Source organism: Ciconia boyciana, chromosome 10 (assembly GCF_034638445.1).
Source record: "Ciconia boyciana chromosome 10, ASM3463844v1, whole genome shotgun sequence".
NCBI classification, from domain to species: Eukaryota; Metazoa; Chordata; class Aves; order Ciconiiformes; family Ciconiidae; genus Ciconia; species Ciconia boyciana.
In genome coordinates this window covers 8,751,803-8,774,139 of record NC_132943.1, presented here as the reverse complement: position 1 = coordinate 8,774,139, position 22,337 = coordinate 8,751,803, and the positions used below count along the sequence as shown (strand labels likewise).

General features: G+C 38.9%; 1 protein-coding gene across 1 annotated transcript in view; it reads right to left on the bottom strand.

Annotated features, from left to right (window-relative positions):
* Window positions 1-22,337, bottom strand: part of NCKAP5 (NCK associated protein 5) — a 400,045-nt gene that overhangs the window by 296,673 nt on the left and 81,035 nt on the right. The window lies entirely within an intron of this gene.

Here is a 22,337-nt window from a genome sequence, read left to right as displayed (position 1 = left end):
TGCTCAGTGCGAGGCGCTGAGCATGCATCGTCCTGCGTCTTGCGAGATAGGTGTACGGGTGTCAGTAGAAAATTAAGAGTGAGAGAACCTGAAGAGCTCAGAGGGTAAATGTGATTACATTTTTAAAAGCTGCTGAAACTCAAGAGCCTGAACCCTATATATATAAAAAAAGTAAAATATTTCATTCCATCCCACTTAGGCTCAGAATTTCTTTCCCACTGATATGCCAAAATTAGAAATACATTTTCAGAGAAGGCCTACGTCTCAAATAGATGCGTGGCCTTCAGAAAGGCAGCTCTGTCCCTACAGCCTTCTCATTTCCCTCTGAGCAGCTGTCTGTTTGGCCAATTAGAAGTCTGGCTATTAAAAATCCAATCACAGGGAAAATGGTATGATTCATACAGAGTGGCTATACACTTTTCCTCCCTCGCACAGAGTGAAATACACAAGCTAACACCATTCCATCTGCCTTACGACACAGATATACAGCGATCAGTTCCTCTGTCTATCAAGCTCCAACTAAACTCTGCTTCCGTCCAAGTTGAAGTGCGGTGATAATAAAAGCATGACAAATTGATCTTCTGCTGTGGCGAGTCCTTTGACGCTGCTCTAAGAGCAGTTTGAATTTGTTGGGAACATGAGATTAAAGCAAATCTGAAGTTTAAAGATCAGATTGAATCGCTTGCTGCATCAGCAATAACTGAGTGGTTCCTGAGTGGTAAATGTGGGCCATTGTTTTCTTCAGCTACGTCCACAAAATATCTAAAATAGATTATAAAGATGATAAACTCACATAATTAGTTACAGTTAATCAACCTATGAAAGGTTTGCATTGTACTGTGATCAGTAATTACCAGTTATTTCAGATTCGCTCTTGTGACTGTTACTTGTTTGTGACTTATCTGTGTGGTAAGCCGATTTATCATAGGGTAATAATGATGTCTCAGAAGTGGCTCAGAGTCTACTCACTTTCTGGGCTTAAACATTATCTGTTGGCCCTTTTGTGCCTAAGAAAATGGAACGAATATTTAAAAAATATTTTTAAGTTAAACATTTATTTCATAGGGCTCCATAAACAACTTGCATTGGCATTAAAAGGAACTGAGTGCGCAGGCTTGAGCATATGCCACAGCAATATAGTGGTTTAAGCAAATGCTTCATTGACTAGGGGCATTTGTGACTACTTAGCATTATTTTCCTTTTTTCTTTCATTTTTAAAAAATATTATGTCAAAATACGTACACATGTAAACTCAGGTAGCTATGACTGCCTTCCCCACGTTTTCTCACACCCCCTCTGCCTCTTTACCCATCTATCATCCCCCGTTACCAAACTGTGTACACCTTGGCACTGGGCCATTGCCTCTTGGGGAGTGAATAGCCCACATTTTGGAAGCTCCAACAACAGCAGAACTGGACTGAAGGGTTTTTCTGTGAAATTCTCAAAGATCATGCATAGTGAGTGGCAGCAGGCTGTACTGAACTTTGGGAGACCTCCTTGCAAAAGCACGTGGTTTGGGCCCTTGTTCTCACGTCTGCTAGAAACTAAAAGCAGAAGAGAGAGGATGTGCTCAGCCTGCAAAGGGACAGATAGCTGTCTTCCAGTTCAGAGAGCGAGCGCACTGGGTGAACTGCAGATATTCTGACCCTTCCTCCTGGAATATGAATTAGTTTATGACTATAAACTATGGGGCTGGAGTTATGGAAATAGGCCAGAAGGTTTAAATCAGATCCCAGTGCAAAACGCTGCTCTCCAGAGCAAATGTGGTAAGTGAAGTATGGGAAAAATGACACAGATTTGGATCTCATTTATGCCCGTACAAATCGGGCTCTATGTACCGATTCCCTCTGTACGTAATTTGCAATCGATATGAACCCTCCTTGTACCTTAAGTTAATACATTTGGTGAAGAGGACAGGAAAACCCTGCATGGTACTACAAGGAGGTGGAATACTGCAGCAGACCAGAGTGTTCCCTTATACACTGACCAATTCCCTCTCTCCTCCTCCTCTTCAATCTATGTGACTTCTGAAAAATACAGGAATAGTTAAAGTTTATAAAACAAAGTGTCAAGACCCCCAAGACGAAGTAGCATGAAAATGTATTCGGAAAATGCCTTCTCTTTTGGCAGACCTTTTATCATAATTAGAACTGCTAAGTAGCTTTGTAACTAGTTTCCATATAAGGCAGTCATAATATTTGAAAAAAGAGCAAAATTCCTGTATGCTTTTTGAGCTCTGACATAAAATGACGGGAAACAAAATACACCTATCATTTAAGCACACTATGTAACAGAATGCAGCATCAACACAAAGCCAAATATAAAAAATATAGAGGAATTTTTTGTTAAGATAATTGTCAAAATGCTGCATAAGACAAACATAAACATATCCTTGGAATAAAATGACAACATTCTGTCTATCTTCAGCTTTGCCAGCTCATTCTAAAGTATTTTAGTAATGTACATGAATGATTATGAAGGTTGTCTTAGATGGTTGCCCATTGCCCTGAAGAAAATGTTTATGACCTGAATAGATTAATTATATTCTCCTCTTAAATATCATTCCTTCAGGACTAGTTATTGTTGAGTGTAAATGTGCCACTTTATATGCAAATAAAATGGACTCAGAGTGGAATAAAAAGTTCGGCATATATCTACTGACAAATCATCTTATTATGTTTTATATTAGCAGATGGAACATCTTGTGGTATGAAATGTTAATAGAGTTCAGCAGGATGCGGTACTTGCTTCCTTGTTTCTAGAAAATCTTAGTCAAGCTTTCAATTATCTTCTGTTAGTCACCTTTGCTTCATTTGGAAAGGATTTTAACTGAACTGTAAGAAAAAGTGATACATTGAATGCAAGAAAAATGTCTAAAACTCATTAATACTTAACATTAGTAAACCTATTTAATAGAATTGACATAAATTAAAGATAGAAGCTAATGTAATCTTGAATGTGCTATAAAAGAGGATTCAAAACAACTAATTCATATTAGTGCAAGTCAATAGAACCAAAACCCAGAGAACCCTGGAATAAACCTTGCTTATAGGTAGCATAGCTCATCGTTAGACAGCCAAGGCTATTCCACTTTAGCACTACGCACTTCAGTCACGTGAATGTTTAGATATTAATGAGAAGGAATTGCAAGACACAGACTTTTGTCCTTAGTCTTAGTTGTATGTCTGAGTATTGACCACCACCTGGCTACATGGCAACAGACAACTGGTGATAATTTTCAGATATTTTAAACAAAAAAAAGGAAGTTGCTCACACCTGCATTCACGATTCATCAGTAGTCCAAGCAACTCTTTTATTTACCTGCCTATAATATTTGTTTAGCTTGTTACCCATTTTTATAAAGAAGATGCTTTGGAGTTTGCCAGGCCATGACATTTGTTTCTGAGGTGCCCAAAGCAACAACCCACTGCCTGCCATCAGCCATAGGGAAAGGGAAGATATTTGCAAGCTCTTGGAAGACAAGACCTTTGGTTTTTAAATAAAGGAAAGATCCAGGAGACCTGAAGAGGAAAAGATGATGTCTCTAGAAGACTGGAAAGTATAAGGGCAGAGAAATGTCTTGGTTTGATTTTCACTTGGGAGTTTCACATAGGATTAAAAATTATTCAAATTAAAAAATATTAATTGCTCAGGGACAAGAAAAACATGGATTAGGAATCATGGTCAGTTCTTGGTTTAACTTTTCTCATCTATGAACAAAACTGAGAGTCTTCAATATGGCATATTAGCAATGCTAATGTATTAATGGGGTAACATACTGAAACCACCTCTGCTATCCCTATGATCTGCTGTTTGAGGAAGACAAGCTTGGAATGAAGTTGCATTGTTGCATAAAATATTAAATGTAAGTAGTTATCCATTCCTATGGCTTAAATTTGTTCTGGATTGAAATATATCTTTGAATTCAAATAAAACACATAACGTTAGTTGAATGGAAATAGCTGAGTGAAATTATATTGATCAGTTTAGTATATCTTCTCCAATATTTTAAGCCAAAATTTTAATTAAAGTGATTATACCATTTTTTATATGGCATTAGTCAAAATCAGCTGAAGTCAATGTCAAAGTACCTGACTGAGTTCAGAAGAGCCACGTTAGATGTAGAGCTCTGGATCAGGCCATGATAATTAAAAGAAAATCACCATCAGAATGATTTAATCATAGATATGTCTTGACACAGGATTATTGCCCTTGAAGCGTGAACTTAATTATTGAATCTGCTGCTGGGAATCCTCAAATACTATTGAAGCTCAAAGTACTTAGGGCCTCTGAGATGCCCCCACTTCTGAAATGGACTCGCTCCAACAATGGGATCATTGGGTTCATCAGCACAGGAATATATAAGCAGAATATATAATCTATGTGTTGCATTTACACTGCTAATGTGTTCGCTAATGATACAGAATGATTACATTCACAAGTGGGTTGGATGTTAATCTAGGATGCCATGCAAAGTACTATGAGCATAGTAAGAAAGAAAAAAAACTGCAGTATGCATAAAAAAATAATTTCCCTTGTTCTCCCATCCTCTCCCTAAATCCATGTGCAGTTTTGAAAACAAAAACTATGAAAAGGTCCTTCTTCACTAGCAATCTGCTCATGTGGAAGGTATCGGCAATCTTTGAATTCCAAAGAACAGATAGATAAAGAAATAAATAGATAGATAGATAGATAGATAGATAGATATAGATAAATAAATAAGGATGATGACAAAACTCCCCATAATATTTTTAAGCTCATGTTAATCAATCTGTCCAAACAGACTGAAACAAAATTTGAAAAAAAACCCAAACAAACCAAACTCTGCTGCATTTAGATCTTGTATGCTGAGTTACAAATCAGCGATCATTTTTATAGCTGTAATAATCCTATGAAAGTGGGGTAAAACTGCTGCTGGTATTCCTCAAACTGTTGTGGCACTATCAGGAACCTCTATATTATGAGGAGATATTTGAGCCCATCATCTCCAGTTCCCAGATAGTACACTGACTTAATCACCACTCTCCACAATACAAAAGCAGGCAATCTTTCTGTCTTTTGTTCATTTTTTACATGTTAGAACAGTTGCATTTCAGTCTTCTATACACCATCTACTCCCACATCTGTCTCACACTATATAGCTATTCTTTACAATTCCTGCCATGCTTATTTTTGTTGCTACATTGAAATCTTGTGCATAATTATGTGAGGTTGCTATGGAGATTATGTGTGATTTGTCATGAGGAAAATCTATTGTGTTTGAGATAATTCTGCACGCTAATGACCGCTGAATCTTTCTTCTCCCCCGCCCCGGGGATTAGGAGAAACTACCTGCCTGGATGTTCACAGCTACAGACCAAATACTTTATAAACAGAAAAGTTTGCATTCTGCACGGAGGACAAGAACTTTACCTTTTTTAGGCAGATGGATATGAACTGGTACAATGGGAGGGTTTCACAAAATGTTGATGTCCATGTTTTTGAAGAATGCATCAGAGGTAGTTTTAAAGTGTCCATAAAGTTAATTTTTTCCTTTGGTGAAAACGTCTTTGGTCAATGCTCATGATTTCCCATGAAGAAGATATCGTGCAGTATAATTTCAAACTAGATACAATTTAGTGGACAGAATTTTGAAAATTACGTAGACAACAGTACTTTGAAATGTTAACTTCTCCGTCCCAAGCTCTGTATCCTTTTCTGAGCTGGGAAAGCTTACAGTGTGATTGATTACTGCACATCAGTCACAAGCAATTCAGACCATCCAGCTTGGGCTGAACAATAGCTAGAGGCTTACACAGAGCTTTCAGCCAAGGTCATGGGTTAGTCCTTCCTCACCCCAGCTAGCAACTTCCCTCCTTGCTCAGGCTGGGACTATCTCAGAAAGCATACGTATTTGCATAGCAAGTGGGCAGGAAAACCCAGAAACACACCAAATGTTTCCACCATGGAAGATCCAACTAAAGAAATCACAGGGATTTCATAGGAAAACCCCTCCCATTTCAGGCAGAGGTAGAGCACAAAGACAGCAAGTGTCTGGGAGTGAAGAAATGTACTCACAGAAACAGGGATTTCATAAGGAAAGTGCAATTCAAGGAGCTGTTTTAAAAAAAACTGTTCAGGTGACAACTCCAAAGTAAAACCCAAAGCCTCAGACAGTCACAGACTCTGCAGTTCAGGTCACCGTCATGTGGTTGCCGTTAAGTTTGCAGGTGTGATATCCTTTACTACCCTGGTAACTCTGCTTGGAAGGGAAGGGGAAAAAACTATAGCTGCAGAAAAATAATGAGATCTTTAAAAACTTCAAAACATTCAGCATCTTCTGCCATTCTTTCATTCCTTGTAAGTGACACTCATAATTCTTACTGCCCTCCTACAGATCACCTGGTAATTTTTATTTTTATGCAATTAGTGATTAATGTTTGCTGGCCTAAGCACTTCTCAAATCACCAGTAACAGAAGCATTAAGATGCAGCTTGTAACAGAAGGACAAACACACCCTGAGGTGTATGCATCTTTATGCAGAGCAACTGCTGTCTTCCCCACATAATCTTATATTAACCTGCTGCTCAGGACTGCTGACTATGAGCACAGGAATACATCTGAAATGGAGAGACTCCTTAATTAAAACCTGACTTTTGATAAAAAATATAACTACTACAGCCAAGTCTTTGAAAAAAAATCCATATGACACCCTTTCACTCAGTGATTTAGACTTCAGAAGCAACAGGACTTTGAATGATTCTTTTGTATCTTGCATCCCCTATGCTGCATGCTTACCATACACCTTGGCTGATGTTTGCAATACTTTGATTGCCACCCTACCATGCTCTGAAGGGGTAATCTGCTTCAAAAGCTGCATAAATTGATTGGCCTGACTTTGGTGACATTAAAAAAAATTGGAGTTTGCTCTGGTGGTTCATAATGTTGCCAGAACTCTCGAAGGAATTTACAACTTCATTATGCACAAATGGGAATACATTATTGTATATATTGCTAAAGTTACAATAGTGTTGAATAATAGAGCTTTTTAGTATTTGAAAAGCTCTTCTACAGCACCTTTTGAAGGTAGTTGATAAAATACAGTCAGGTAGAGCCAATTACTGACTTAACAAAGCTGTTATACTACTCTATGCATTTTTAAGCACATTTTTTTGTGGTTAGAATTAACACAGAAGTCTGAAAGCATTCTTTTAAAATAAGAATAAATGAGAGAAAAGGGAAGAATGGTGGTTAAACACTCAACTGCATGCCTTCCTTATACAGCTCAGGCATGCAGGTTTGGAAATGCTGCATACAAGAAAATTGTGCAATTCATGGTGTCCCCGATATACGCCAAAGATGCTCTCCAAAAGAAAGGGTGAGTAGAGGTGATCTGGAAAGGGCTTTTAATCTGTGTGATAAATTGCCAAATGCCATTACATTTAATGAGTCCCATCAATGCAGTGCTGGAATAGCAGAAATAAATAAATAAACATATAAAGCCCTATCAAAAAACTAGTATAAACAATTACATGAATTAATAATAAGAATCCTATTAATGCCTGCATAATTTAGAGAAGTTAATGAAGTCAATTTTAAGTTTTAGTAATGTATATTTGGTGCTTTGAAGTCTAATTTTCTAAAGAGGTCTTAATGCTCCTTTTCCCTATTTATTCCCCCTGCCTGCCCCCCGTTTAAGGAATGAGCTCTTCTGGAAAAAAACATGAAATGTAATGGAAAATTGTATTTTCTGCAGGATTTTAGAACTGTATTGTGAATCTTTCTTTCCTGTAGAATACCCAGTGGCTTAAATAAACAAACCTATGAGAAGCACAGAGCCATCATTTACATCTGTAACAATTGAGAAAAATGTCCATACGACCCTTGGAAGCCTGGTAGAAGAATCTATTGTTTCCAGTATTCAGATCCTATTACTGTCATTTTATTCAAATAAAAACCCCTTGAGGCAAAGCTTCATATTTGGCCAAATGTTAAAGAAATATTCAAAGGGGAGCCATCATGTGTATACATGTTTTCAGGAGAAGATTTTTACACCTTAGCATCTTCATATAGGAAAACAGACCCATCTTGACCTGCAATGAAGAAATTAGGTTATGAGTTAAAATTCTCCTACACTTCTTTCTAAGCAGCAGATACTATTTGTGCATTTCCAATAAATAATTCCTGGTCACTTGATGGTTAAAAAAATTAAGAGAGTAAGTTGTGAGCAGAAAATCAGAGTCATGAACAAGAGGCATCTACACATCATTAGAAATAATGAAACCCAAGTCTTGGGTAGTTCTACAGTAGAGAAATGAGAAAAATGTGGTGTTCGGCATCAGTATCTCTTTGCAGAAAATTGGCCTCAGCAAGGTCACAATGTTGTACCCTATCCTTGCCTCCCACAAACAGGGTTTATTTGGCTGATCATGTCTCCCTATAGAATTAATTTAGTGAAGTAGTTTCCAGATTACTGGAAAGGGAAAGGGACGGTCTCACCCTCTGCTTTACCTAGCTAAGCTGAGATCCAGGCTCCTAAGTTTGTTCCACATCTAGTGAGGACAGAAAGGCAGATACCTCCAGGCTAAAACAGAAATCTGCAGGTAGGTAATGTGCAGTTAGGTAATGTGAGGACCTTGCAGGATACCAGTTGCTCTGTGGCTCTGTGAGGCATTTACCCACTGTCTATAAATAATTCTTTAAAACTGGTTGTTTACGGCTGACACGCAGGCTTGTCAGAAACTAGAGGTTTGACTTCAGCTCTGGTAGCAAGTGGGCTTTTTATTAAGGGTCTGCACTGAGGCAGCGTTGAGTCAGTCTGTGAAATGTTCCTGCACATCACCTTTAATCATCCTGGTATTTACAGTATATTTATAACCTCAGTTTTTCACCTCATGCCTGAATAGGGGGATTCAGGTTTTTTGGACCATCCTCTTGGCACGTCTCACCAGGCAGCACATTTGCAGGAGGTCACTTTTGTTTTGCCCAATTAATCTGGGGCAATTTTACCTGAGAAAATTCTTGCATATGGCACAAGATTCTTTTATTTACCTTTTCTTAAGTAAAGTATGGTCTGAAAAAAAAAAGATGGAATTTGAACTGCCAAAGATTTACAATAGCTACACTGTAAGAGTGCCAGAGATGAATGAAGAGGGCAACATGTTATCCTGTAAGGCACTGGGCTTCGTGATATGACTCTGCAGAAATAAAATAACATTTAAAAGCTCCCAGTGATGTCCATTTTAAGTTGCAGTGCAACTGACAGTGATGTTACCAGCTGACATCAATCACAGACCTACACTTTAACAAGGAAAGAATTCACAGATACATATTCTCTTAAAAGCACAGAGCAGTGATACTGTTTGCTGCCTTTTTCTCCTCCTCAAGTGGTATACTCAGTTATGCTTTGAAATTCTTACCTTCCATTCGGTAAGCATATCAGATCCCCTCCCGTTTTGCAGTGCAGCAAGTGGTAATTATTTATCTGTTATGCAAATGTATTTAAGAAAATATAAGATATGAGAAAGTGCTGATGAGCAACCCATCTATGGTGAGGGCTGTACACTTATATCTACATTTATGCTTCAAGCTAAACTAATAAAAATAAGTAAATAAAAGTAAGGTAGAGCCTGGTTTATGTGCTCAATACATTGAACGCAACAAAGCTCAAGCTCACCTAAAAAGCGATGCATCATATGGTCAACCTGGTCTAGTTGAAGGTGTCCCTGCTCATTGCAGGGGGGTTGGACTAGATGACCTTTAAAGGTCCCTTCCAACCCAAAGTATTCTATGATTCTATGTTCAGTCCAATCACACAAGAGAGTAAACATTTTAGGTTTAAGTGATTTTCATCAAAGATAGTAAATACTACAGAGAAATATCAGAAATATTTCAATGAAACTTGTTTTTAAATGAGGTATTTCAACTTTCTGTCCTGCAAGGCCAATGGCGAGAAAGCCTGACCACGAAAGCTGGTGTAAGAGAGTAGTGAGCAGCAAGTGCCTTAAGATGTTGGCTCTGCAGCTGGATACTGGTCAACCCTTTGTATTTCTGGCTGGAGTGAGAAAATTAAAGTCTATCTATCTTCCAGTGTCCAGCATTTCCAATTAGCTATGTTTGCAGAGGTGTTCAGCCAGAAGAGAAGAGTTTACATTGCACTTAGAGCTCTACACTTATCCCAGTCTGAGAGGGTACAGCACTCTAGTATTGTTTCAAGTCTCTAAAAAACCTACTCCTGATCGCCTATTCAACCCCAGTTCCCTAACAACTGAATATACCTTTCCAAAGAGTCACAACACTATTTACCTTGTTCAACTGCAAACCAGATACTAGAGCTCTACCTCTAAGGTATGAAACTTAATTCAAAAGGCTTCAGACTCATCCCAGCTCTCCTCCTTCATTTCAGCAATATTTTTCTCACTCAGTTGCTTGCAAAAGCATAAGCTCATTACGTGCTGTCCAACACTCATCAAAAGATTATCATGTATTAATTTTCAAACCTAATATTGCATTTCTTCCTTGTGATAAAGTTTCTCAGAACAGAGAGACAGAAATTACTTTAGAGTGGCAATTTGTAAAGAAGATTAGTCTGGCAAAGGGGATCTGAAGAGTTTGTTTCTAATTATTTCCATAAATGAGCTTTACAGGAAATTCTAATAGGAAGTTCCAATGATCAAGCAATTTATGCCAAAATAAGCTCTAGTATTCTCCACCTTCAGATACTGCATTTATTCCATTAAGATCTATAGACATTTGTGAATAACACTAGAGTCCTAAAGTAACAATGAACGTTTATTTTATTATCCAATTTATAAAGTACACACATTGTGTGCTTGCGTTTGGATTCTATGTAATTGTGCCTTATACCAAAAGGAGTTTTATCACATTAGGTGGACTGTGTTATGCATCTGTGATCAATTCTAAGCATTATTTCACAGCTCAGTGCTTTGAGCACAATAAGGAGAAGCTAAAGGCTTTGGCTATCATTTTGCATATGCATTCAAGTTGACCTGGAAAAGAGAGAAGCCTTTAATAGCATCCTGCAACTTTTAGGTTGCTCATGACAGAACAAACAATCATTCTGGGATGCATCACCTTCCCTCAGTATCAGCTTTCCAAACCTCAGAGTTACAAGGTCAAAGTGACAGCAAACAAAACTGCACGTCACACAGGCTCAGCCAGGACCCTGAACCACAGATGTACCCTACTTTCAAAACGTACAGGCATTCACCACCTCCATTTGGATCTGAATTATGCAAAGCTCTAACACAGCATAACAAAAATGAACATTTGAACACCACTGAACCCATCACACACTTCATATATGGGCTCCAACATTGCTTTTTGAGACCATCCATTTGCGTTCCTATCTTACATAGCTATATATATACCAAATAGAAAGATCTCTGTGAACAGCCACCCTGCCAGTGTTTGACTAGCCCTTATCCCAAAGCAGAAGAACTGTAAGACCGACATTTCTGAAGCAAGGTTCATGTTGAAATGCCGGCTGCAGTGTGGCACTAAGCGCCTGGTGATAGGCAGTGCTGTTATTCTGGAGGTGACAGCCCTGCTGATTCCTGCCTGCTGCTTCCCAGATGTGAGGATCTGAGGGGACTGATCTCATTGAGGATAGCAAGTTAAATATTTTCTAACTAAACATGAGATTTTTTGCCAGTCAGGACCGTAGTCATATTCTTAGTTCAATGTCACTAGCAGAGAAAGTATTTCCACATTTCAGTCTTTTGGGTTAATTAATAAAAATCGGTGATTACATCTGTTATTCGTTTGCAGGGCTAAATATTTTTGTCTTCAGTGATGCAGCCCAGATAGCTTCAAACGAAGTAAGCATGAAAGAACAAAAAAAAAATTAAGAAATGCTGGGACTCGTTAGTGAAGTATCCCCTATTCACACTGCATACATGCACATATGCCCACTGACAGGTAAGAATTGGAAATCATGGAAAAAACACCCAACTGCAGCTATTTCTGGCCTATTTCATACATCTTCCTTAAGCTGCAATCATGGTCCCCTCCACCAGCTTATCCAAGAAACTCAGGGCATCTAAAAGGAGAAATAAGAAACCATCCACATTTTCTTTCCCTTCTCTTTCTACAGGAGAAATAGCCTAATTTACTGTGTGTCCATTTCTGTACTCAGCTGAGCCAGCTGAGTAGGTTATATGTGGGATGAAATTACTGATGTAAATCTAAAACCGAAGAAACAAATTTGACCTTTAATTCTGGGAAGAGTTGGTATTATCTTTATTTTACATGGCTTCTGGAAAAATTTGTATTTCCTACAGTCTCGAACTTCCCATAGTAAAAAAGTAGCTTCTCTGCTCTTTGGGATGCAGCTGTTTGGAAGATGTTAGTCATGAAAGGAGAAGACGATCTTAAAGGTAGCAGGGGCCAGTCAATAGATGGCTTTTAAAGATGAGGGGTTGAGAGCTTGGACTGATCTGTCTGCTCAACAGAGAGTCACCACAGGGAACGGAGAACCAGGGTGATGTCCATAATGACATATGTTGCTATGTAGACTGGCACTCCACTTGGAGATTTTTCAGGCTATTCGGCTTCATTCCTGTATATAACGCTCGGTGATAATGAATATTATTAATCATTAATGTTTTCATTGGGTTGGCCAGGTGTATGTCCAATAGCTTGGGTTGCAAGCTATTGACGGGTTGTGGATGGAGCTTAAAAATTAGCTGCCAGAGAGCACTTCCCACAAATGCACAAAGCAGCTCCACTCAGCGGAGTGCAATTAAAAGAAGAGGCCCATTCATCAGTCCTCCAGCAGAGTCCCTTCACTCCTGCCAAGGCTCCCTCTGTGCCTCTCTGTCTGCTTGGATTGCCGTGCAGGAATGTAAGTCAGCTAACAAACAACGAATTTAAGGGCTAACGAGTAGTGCTTTGTTGAATGCTCCTTTTGATATAAGTTCAACCAGGTCAAATTTGCTCACAAACAAAGCTGAAGGGCTAGTAAACACACTGGAGAGAAGAAGAAAATTCTAGTGACCTATAATATCAGGACACATGGAAACTTGCAATTATTTCATGCTTTGGAGTTAATTAGCAGAAAGAAAATCAGTGTAAAAGGGTACCTAGGAATTTTTGGTAGATTACACAGAAGTCTGGTGATATTGTTCTGATATTTCACAGAAGTGTAACATAACTGTGTTGTCATTGCCAGGAAGTGCTTTGTGGGATTTTTGGACAAAAAACCCTCCCAAAAACTTACGGAAAAAGTTCAGCTTCTGCTGTCTGTAGATTGACACCTGATCTGTGAAGGGGAAATAGTCCAGATTTGAGATGTTACTTTATTTTAATGCCATATGGCAACCATCACCACAACTAGTAGGTGCAATACGTAATCCAAGCATCTTTTAAAAAACTGAAAGGAGCTGACATACAGAACCTTGCCCAGAGCTTCCTGAAGGTAGGCAAGAACTTTGTAAGAAGTTGAGGAACTTAAAATCTTCATTTTCTGTAGCTGAGAGAAAAGTTTTGGGGTTTTTTATCATGGAGTTCTCTTGTAATAAATTCAACCTTACACTGCTGAAAGGGTGTTAAATCTTGGTTTTCAGCAGGAATTCAAGAACCAGCTACTGACTGCTTGTTTTACTTATTTAACTTTCATAGGAAGACATGTAGGGCTGAAGCCATCGCAGCTATGCCTACAAAGGTACATCATTCATGAGCTTTCTGTATCTGACACTAGTACAAAGTGCGCAGAGTATCATGGATGTTAAAGATAGTGAGAAAAGGACTGAGCTGATTTTAAAATTATTTTCTCCATTTCATCATGGAGACAGAGTAATGATTTTCTTTCCCTTTCGCATACTGAAAATAAGTTTTCATAAGAGTTTTTAGCAGCTAATCCACATTTTATTACTCTCTTCACTAACTCTGAGGAAATATGTAGCTTATTTTAGTGAAATTTCACTGTAGATTATGGTAGCTTGAAAGCTGTATGATGAAACCCAAAACCAGACTCAGTGCTGGAGATTTTCCACTTCATTTCAAATGAAAGGTGTGCCAAGCTCACAAATATTCCTACGAAGGCAGCCAAGCAAGTGCAGGATAATACAGCATCTGAGTTTTGGTTTTCACAAATAACTAAAACTCCAAGTTCACATAAAAATCCAAACAGCAGTTGGAAAAAAGCTCAAAAAACCTCTGTTACACTTCTGATCTGTCTACCTGCTTTCCCAGAGCACCTTTCGGGCTACAAAGAACAGCCAAAGTAATGTACCTCCTCTATCCTACACTGAAATGAGTTGGACAAAACGTGTACACAGCATTTTAAAAAGCATTAAATGGATATTCAGTGTAACTGCATACTTGGTCACATTCATTCAGATTAAATAAGAAATACGTAAAGTAAGTAAAGCTACTGTGTTCTTCTGGAGATCACATCTTTTGTGCAGCCTGCAACACACTTCAGGAGATATACGTTGTACCATTTGCTTAAGACTGGCCCACTATGACAATTCAACTGCAGAGCAGCGTAGCCTAATTTATTTACTCTAGAAAATAATCTACCAAGTCTGACCCAGTAATACAGATTACAGCCATTTACATATGTTTGAAATACTGCTTAAAACAGTAAAGAGATAACTTAGTGAGTCTCTCTATAGCATGTAATCAGTAGAGTATGTACTGATACTGATACTCTGCAGATACTCTACTGATGCTCATAATCTACAGTATGAAGAGAGAGAATCCATTCATCATAGAGTAGATTATTATTTATAAAAAACAGTCTAATTCTGTGACTTTTCATTATCTAGGTTAGAACAGATCAGTGAACCAATAAACACGGCTGGGGAATCCAGATGTGCCTTTCTTTACCAGAGCAAAGCCTGCCTGCTCTGCACCCTCAGATATACAGTTAAGCCCCTTCTTGAATAAAGACAAGCTTAATAGATGTAGGGAAGCTACTGTCCATGTGTTAGGGCCTTTAGTAGTATTTAAAGGTGCAGACTTTTAAAGTTGGATTGATACATCCTTAGCTATAATAAAAAAGATGTTATAATGAATTAGACATTATAATGAATTAGATGTTATAATGAATTAATATACTAATCATGTGAATGCACATTCCAAAACAGTCTGTGGTACAAAAGAGTTCCTTCATCATTACCTAACTATTTTAACAAATTAAGATTTTTATATTTAATCTGAATCCCATGGTATGTATTATTCATTATTGCGGTCACGTACTACTTGGTATTTAATTCCTTCACTGTGTGACTGAAGCACTGTCAGTGTCAGTGATGCACTGAGGATCTATGGCCATTCAACCAAAGCAACACATTGTGCTGGTGAGATGATTTAAATACATAACAGGAGGTACCTAGGTATCCAAACCCTCTGGTCTAGCCAATGCGAAGCCACAAGCTGTGCTGAAGTACAGGGCAGAATCCCAGGCCAGAGACTCAGTCTCCAGGAGGCAGAGGGGACACTTCCTCATTAGGTAACTTCTAAGTTATCACTTGTCTTACTTTTGTTCTTCATACAGAAAAACTGCGACTTCTTTCAGGCTAAAAAATTGTTCAAGCACTGCAAAGCACTTGAGAAGTGTAATACAAGCTATGAAGAGAAATATGACAAGCATTAATTGTTTTTCTGTGTGGCATTTCTTTTATTTCTGAGGATACGCTCACAGCATGGCACGCTACCACAATTTTGTTAGCTAAGACTTAGGAGATGGCCGTATTGCATCTCATTTTGTATTTGCAAAGAAAGCATGCCCAGGTCCTTAGACTGAGGTCCTTTACCTCAACTAAGGTAAAACCGCTCCCTAACCTGCAAGAGGCTGATGACTTCCAAACCAAGGAACAGCACACCGAAAACAGAAATTGTTTTTAAGTTGACATTTTAGTCTGGTGTCCTTTGTGAGCTTGATACCACTTAGAGTTTCATTTCATGTGCTTTTAAAATGTCAGGGTCCTTTTGGTAAAAAAACCAAGTTTCCCTAAAGCATGCAGGGATGCAGCCTTCCAGGACTGCTCCATACGCAGAGCTTCTCGCTGGGACGGGCAGGGAAGAAGGGCCGGACTCAGGGCTCCCATCCCACCCTCGCCCTTCTCCCCGTGGGAACTCGTGTCCGCTGACACACGGCACTCATCTGCCCCCTCTGCATCTCTTTCCTCTTTCAACGCTCTTTATAAATACTGTAATTTCCTGGTAACTCGCCATGCTATTTGTGCTGGTTTTACTATTTTGTTTACATTTAAACTTCCTCTTCGTTATAATTCCCTGGACATATTTACATTCACGTTGCAGAGTAACCCCGCTGGGTGCAGAGCAGCACACTGGGAAGCTCTGGAGGGCTTCCTGACAGGGGGGAGCAGATCGTTGCCGTTCTATTTTAAACTTGATGTTTGTTAGTTATCTCCAAGATAACATCAGACACTGACTTACATGGATCAAGGAGAAAAATCCAGCTCTCCATCATTAAAAGTGTTTGCCCTATTCTGCCTGAAGCCAATATACAGTAGACATAAATTTCAGAGCTAATGAATGGTATCTCAAGGAGCCGAGCTTTCGTGGGGAGCATACTAGAGTTCTGTCATGAAAGTCATTTTTGTCCTTGCTGAATCCCGGATAAACAGAGGGTTTAAATGCTGGAACAGTGTCAACAGTTTTATAAAGCTGCCACCATTTATTTACTCGTGGAGCAGAGTTTGAAAGAGTTTAAAAGAGAGTATGCTTGTAAATTACTCTGCGGAATGGGGGACCAGAAGACATGTGACTTTTGTGTAATTAAAAGGGAACCAAGGAAACTATTAATAACATGAGACCTGTGTTATTAATATCCCATGTTATTTCTGGTGTTAAGCAGGCAGTATCTTCAACTTCACATCTTCAGTTTCACAGATCCATTTGTGGCCTTAGCTCTGCTCACTGGGGATACCTCTGAGCAGATCACACGGCTTCATGCACAGCACAGAAAGAGTAACCAATGCAGCTGTCTGCCAGAATGAATTCTGATTTTTAAACACGGTTTGTCTCATTTAATTCCGAGTTGGGAGCACAAAAAGTAACCAAAACCTGATAATCAGAGTGTAAAGAAAGCACAGATTAATGTCAGGCAAGAACAGAAAAACCCTACTGATGCTCGCCAGATTTTCTATTCCTGGTCTGTCTTTGTACAGTATATAACTGACTATGTGAGATGTCTAAAACAGAGCTTTGGCAAATAAAAGACTTTCCACTTATGATTTTCCCACTCTCCCTTCTCCTTGTAGTTATATATCCTATAAAAGGAAGATTTATTGAGGCATGTTCCAATAAATGTTGTGCATTAGCTATAGCTATATATATCCTTAACATGTCAATCCTTGAAGTTCTGTACTTCACACAAATTTCTATTACAAGAGACCAACTCCACAGTTCTTACACTAATTGTTCCCTCACTACAATCCATGAAGCATTTGCCAGGGTTAAAACTTACAGGTAAAACCACAGACAAGCGATCTCTGTGGGAGATTCAGTCAGACAATAGACAGAAAGTTTGGTATACAACATGGCCCTCTTGGCAGGACCCTAGCTAGAGGATGCTCTGCTATGAAGGATGAGCCAGAGTCTTTGCTTTAGGTAGCCACTGAATTAAAAAAAAAAACCCTCTAAAGCAGAAGTAGAATGTACCTATCTATTAGGTACCAGCAGTGATTAGTAAATATTTTGCCAAACAGATGTTTGTTTGATTATTATTGTAGGGAGAACAGCTGTCCAGAGACAGTTCTGGACTCTTGATTATGGGTGTCAAGATGGTCCTTGCCTGCAGCCTCTGACTTGGGCACCCAACATGCAGTGAGTAGAGCAAGGCACCTCTGTACTCAGCATGCTGGCTACCGTGCGGCCCCATTTGAGGCACCTCCCCTCCTTATTCTATTCCAAATGCACCAGAAATGCAGCACCCCACACCTCATGCCAGGCTGTGGGCTCCATAGCCATGGAGGTCAGACATTGCAACACCACAGACTTTTATGCACCCCAGTCTTAAATGTTCTCTTGGAGAACAGAGCAGAGTTCACCCAACAGTTTCCCCCCTCCCTCACAAAGCTCGGTGTGAGCTGATCCTTCTTGTTGCAGTCTTGGCTCAGACAGCAACAGGAGCTGAACAAGGTATTTCCCTACCTGAGACATGAGCCTTTATTGAGACTTTCTTGAGGTCAAGTTTTGAACCCAGCTGCTCACACTTAGGAACCGACAGACCATCCGTATGTCATCCCTGGGCTGGTGACAGAAAGGTCGCACAAAGTGCTGAGAGCCAGCTGAAAGGTACGGCTCTAGCTCAGCCTTTGATTTATCCTGGCCCAGCAGAAGCACTAGGGAGCACTGCACAGCTCAGCAACATCATTCTTAACTTTCGTCACAAGCTGGTGAGTTCAGAGAACTTAGGGGAAAAAAAAAACAGCTACCTGATAGATTTTCCTCAGGATTAAAAAATACTAATTAAGATTTTCAATTAAGTTATTAAAAGTATGGGTTAAGCTGAAGTCCTTGTCACCAAACATGACAGAGTATTAAAACATTACACAATGAAGCATAAACAACGATGTGCTTCATTTGTCCATTTACTTTACAGTCAGCTGAAAGAGTATTTAGGTCGTTACATTTAAAATGCCATTGAATTAACTCATCTCTCCAACACACAATATCCAGACGTTAGCAGATCTGCTAGGTTTCCTAATGCCTCCCTGGAAAGATAAAGAAGTTCTGATTACTATGACAAAATAGTGCATAGAAAAGTTGTTCATAGATATTTTGGTGGCTTCTAAATAAAAGTCTTATGTCAAGCCACAGTTGAACGCTGTGTGATGTAGGGAATTGATGTAAATTGATACGAGTTAAGGAAGAGGTGGCCCAACGCTGGGAGCGCAGCTGTCTGTGCTGGTGACTGATAGTGAGGATAGTGATGAGGGGCAAAGAGGTTTGACTGTTGTCAGAAATGCGATTTCAGGATGTCAGATTTGAAAAATGATCCCACAGGAAACACAGCCGAGGCCTGCAATAAGAGAGGAAAGATTACAGAAGAGCATGAGAGATAAAAGATAACAAACACCAAGCATGAAAGAGAGAGAGGTGCTGCCTGCGCAGAGCCTCTCCAGCACGAGCTGGAAGTGCAGTGCAGTGCCGGGAGCTACGCCCAGGAGCGCTACGGTGTGTATGTACAGCTGTTAGCATTGACAACGCTCTGCAATTTAGACTGCAAGGGAAAAAAACACATAAAAATAATAAAGTTCTTAAAAACACATTTTATAAGCCACAGACAAATCCAGGATTTAGACGTATGTCAGGATCGGAGCGGAAAATAATTCAGAAGAGATTTTCCTGTCTGTATTACACTTGCCTACTTTTGACTATCGTTCCATCAAACATGCCAGCAAGAACTCTTACTCCTAGTTCAAAAATGTTTTAAATTGGGGGATTTCTTTGCCCAGATCAGGTCTCTCTACCTGACCTGTTTCCTCAGGACTTCTAAGCTTCTGCAGAACAGACTTGTATCTTGCACTACTGCAGTTTACAATGTACACAAGTGAAAACCACTGCTACTGGGAAACAGAGTGAGAAAATTAATAATACCAGTACCGACTTCCATGAATATACATGTAGGTATAGTATGTGAAGCAAAAGTTCAGTTTTGAGAAAAAAGATGTAACGTGAATAAATGCAGGTAAAGCTGAGCCTACACAGGGTGTGGAGCACCACTGCCTTCAAGGTCCACAGGCACGTGCTGTGTCATACAGTCCAGTCCACCAGCAGTCCAGCAAAGCCCTTAAGTTACTGTTTGCTAGCTACCAAAACATCTTTAAAATCATGTCCCCGACCATCAATAGCAGTTACAGGGAACAGCCACCTTTTAGCAGTTGCATTCACTGACTATCTTTTTTGTCCTGTTTTTCCTTTACTTCCTTCAGTCAGTGTTTTCTGTATGTGCCTTACTAGGTACTGGCATTGACTAGTAAATATTTTGCCAAACAGATGTTTGTTTGATTAAAATTATGGGGGAACTAGATTGATTTCTGTGCCTGTGACTGTACACTGTAAATAACTTCTCTGCTTTCGAATACCTATGAATTAAAGATAGGAGATGTGCAGTAATAAGTCGATAAGGCTAGAAATGTCTGTAGTGATTCACCTGACAATCAGCACGTTCAAGTGTGATACAGAGAAAAACAAACCCTTTGAGCCAACCGGACCTTACTGCAGAATATCTGAAGGCTTTAGCTGGCCTGTCATCGTATGTGCAATCCAAGCTTTTCTTTTCCCATATGTCTGGCAGTCTGCAGATAGACCATATGGAATCACAGCAAACTGCAGTGACGGAGGGACCATCACTATCTAGGGTGAATACCCTAAAAGGTCAGACAGGCATTGCCTGCTATTTATGACAACAGTTTTACCTGTAAGGTGCTACTTGATTGTTTTCCATAAAACAGATGATAATTCACCAAGTCATTCTTTACTCTCATATAGAACATAAAGAGTCCTCAGTACAAGTTAAGATCTATTTACAAATAAATAAACAAAATCTTCCATCCTTTTTATTTTTAGAAGTAAATTTCTTTTACTATACACTGCTGACACACTGCATTTCTGTTCTTGCTTCTGAAAACACATAGCTATTTCCAGAGTTTATTTTCCTATTAAGCTTTGAAGATATTCAACATAGTCCATATAAGACGTCTTTAAAAATATCATTTTATGTCATATTTTGGAGCCTGAAGAGTGGATTACATAGGAGAAATGAACACAGTAGATGGAGAAGTTTGAGAAGGATTCAAGTCACATTTCAAAACTAAAATCCCCAAATTGGATTTTAAAGCCCCAATCTCAGGGAGGATTTGCCATGCAATTTTATTTCTGTCCTAGGCAGGACCAAGGATCAGAACACAATCCAAAGAAAATACAAGTTGCAAAGATGCTTTCCTCAAAACTCAGACTGAGTTGAAACTACATCTGACACAGAGGTATTATGATTAGGGAGAACTACACAGTACTGGAATATCAAGAAAGTGCAGCAACTGGATCAGTGTTATATTACTGCCACAGAACCAGAGACGTCCCTGTTTATTTATGGGAAGGTGGCTGGTTCTGCATGAGGATAACATACTGCATTAATGGACAAATCTGTGTTTCTTTCCAGGGCAAAAATTCCTTTCAATGCTAAAGAGAACTTTACCAGAAACACAAAATGTAACTAAAGAAAACTGTTTTCTGTAGCATTTGCAGGGAGAGCCTGGTGAAAGCCCTTGTGGCTTACCCAAATGTGATTACATTATATTGCCTGCTTATGTTGAGTGGTTATTAATCACTTTTAAAGCCAATTTGTGAACTCGGCTTAGAAATCTGTTCTTACAACATCTTTGCTATTCTCCTTGGCTTTGTTTAAATTGATAAAAAAGCACAATGAAAAACATTACCAAAACAGATGTTGTATTCTTTTTCAAACTAGCATGAAAACTCAAACTACCTTGCTTCATATAGGAAACTTTACATGCAATTTTATTTTCACCCATTTAATCACAAAGTAAAATTTTGTTCCTCTCAAGCTTCTGTTTCCATAGTTAAACAAAACCAGACACCAAAAGGAGCATCTTCTAATTTTTAAAATCCTCATTCTCCTGCCAAATATTTGGTTTAGCTCAATCACACAGAACAGCTCCAGGGTTTTCACTGCATAAATAGGAGTATGATATTAAATGACAGCTGACTGAAAAATAATATGTTTAGTCTAATCGTTCAAAGTTAAGTTTCCTCCAGACTACAATACTTTCTTACAAGTTGCTGAGATGCAGGTTAGAAGTATTTCTGGATTTGTTCAAAATGTTTCATATGCCTCCATAAGCAAACATTTTCTCTGACTACAGTGAAACAAACAGGAGAATCAAATCAACTTCATCATATTTATTTCATTTCGTAACCTCTGGGCCAGATTCAATAAAAGCTCTATCTGATTTTAGCCTGTGTGACAGAACATTAAAAAGACATGGTATTTATTTAATTTAGCACTCACTACTTTTTGAGCAACAAATGGTAACTTCCTGCTGACTCTTGTTTACTATGACTTATTCATGGGAATTGTGCTTTAAATAGCTGAAGTCCATAGGATGTCAAAATCTGGAGCTTGGACTGGAATGTGCACAGATCTTATTAATTAACAAGGCCTGGGAAAATAATTGGATAGAGAAAATATATTTGGCCTCTGGATTCAGCATGAGAACAGAGTCAGCATTCAGATTCAAAGCCAAATCAGAGCTAACATTCCAGTATGCATGGAATGAGGTCCCTAGCAGTGGTTATTGTAAGATTCCCACTCTGACAGAAATCTCCTGATATTTCCT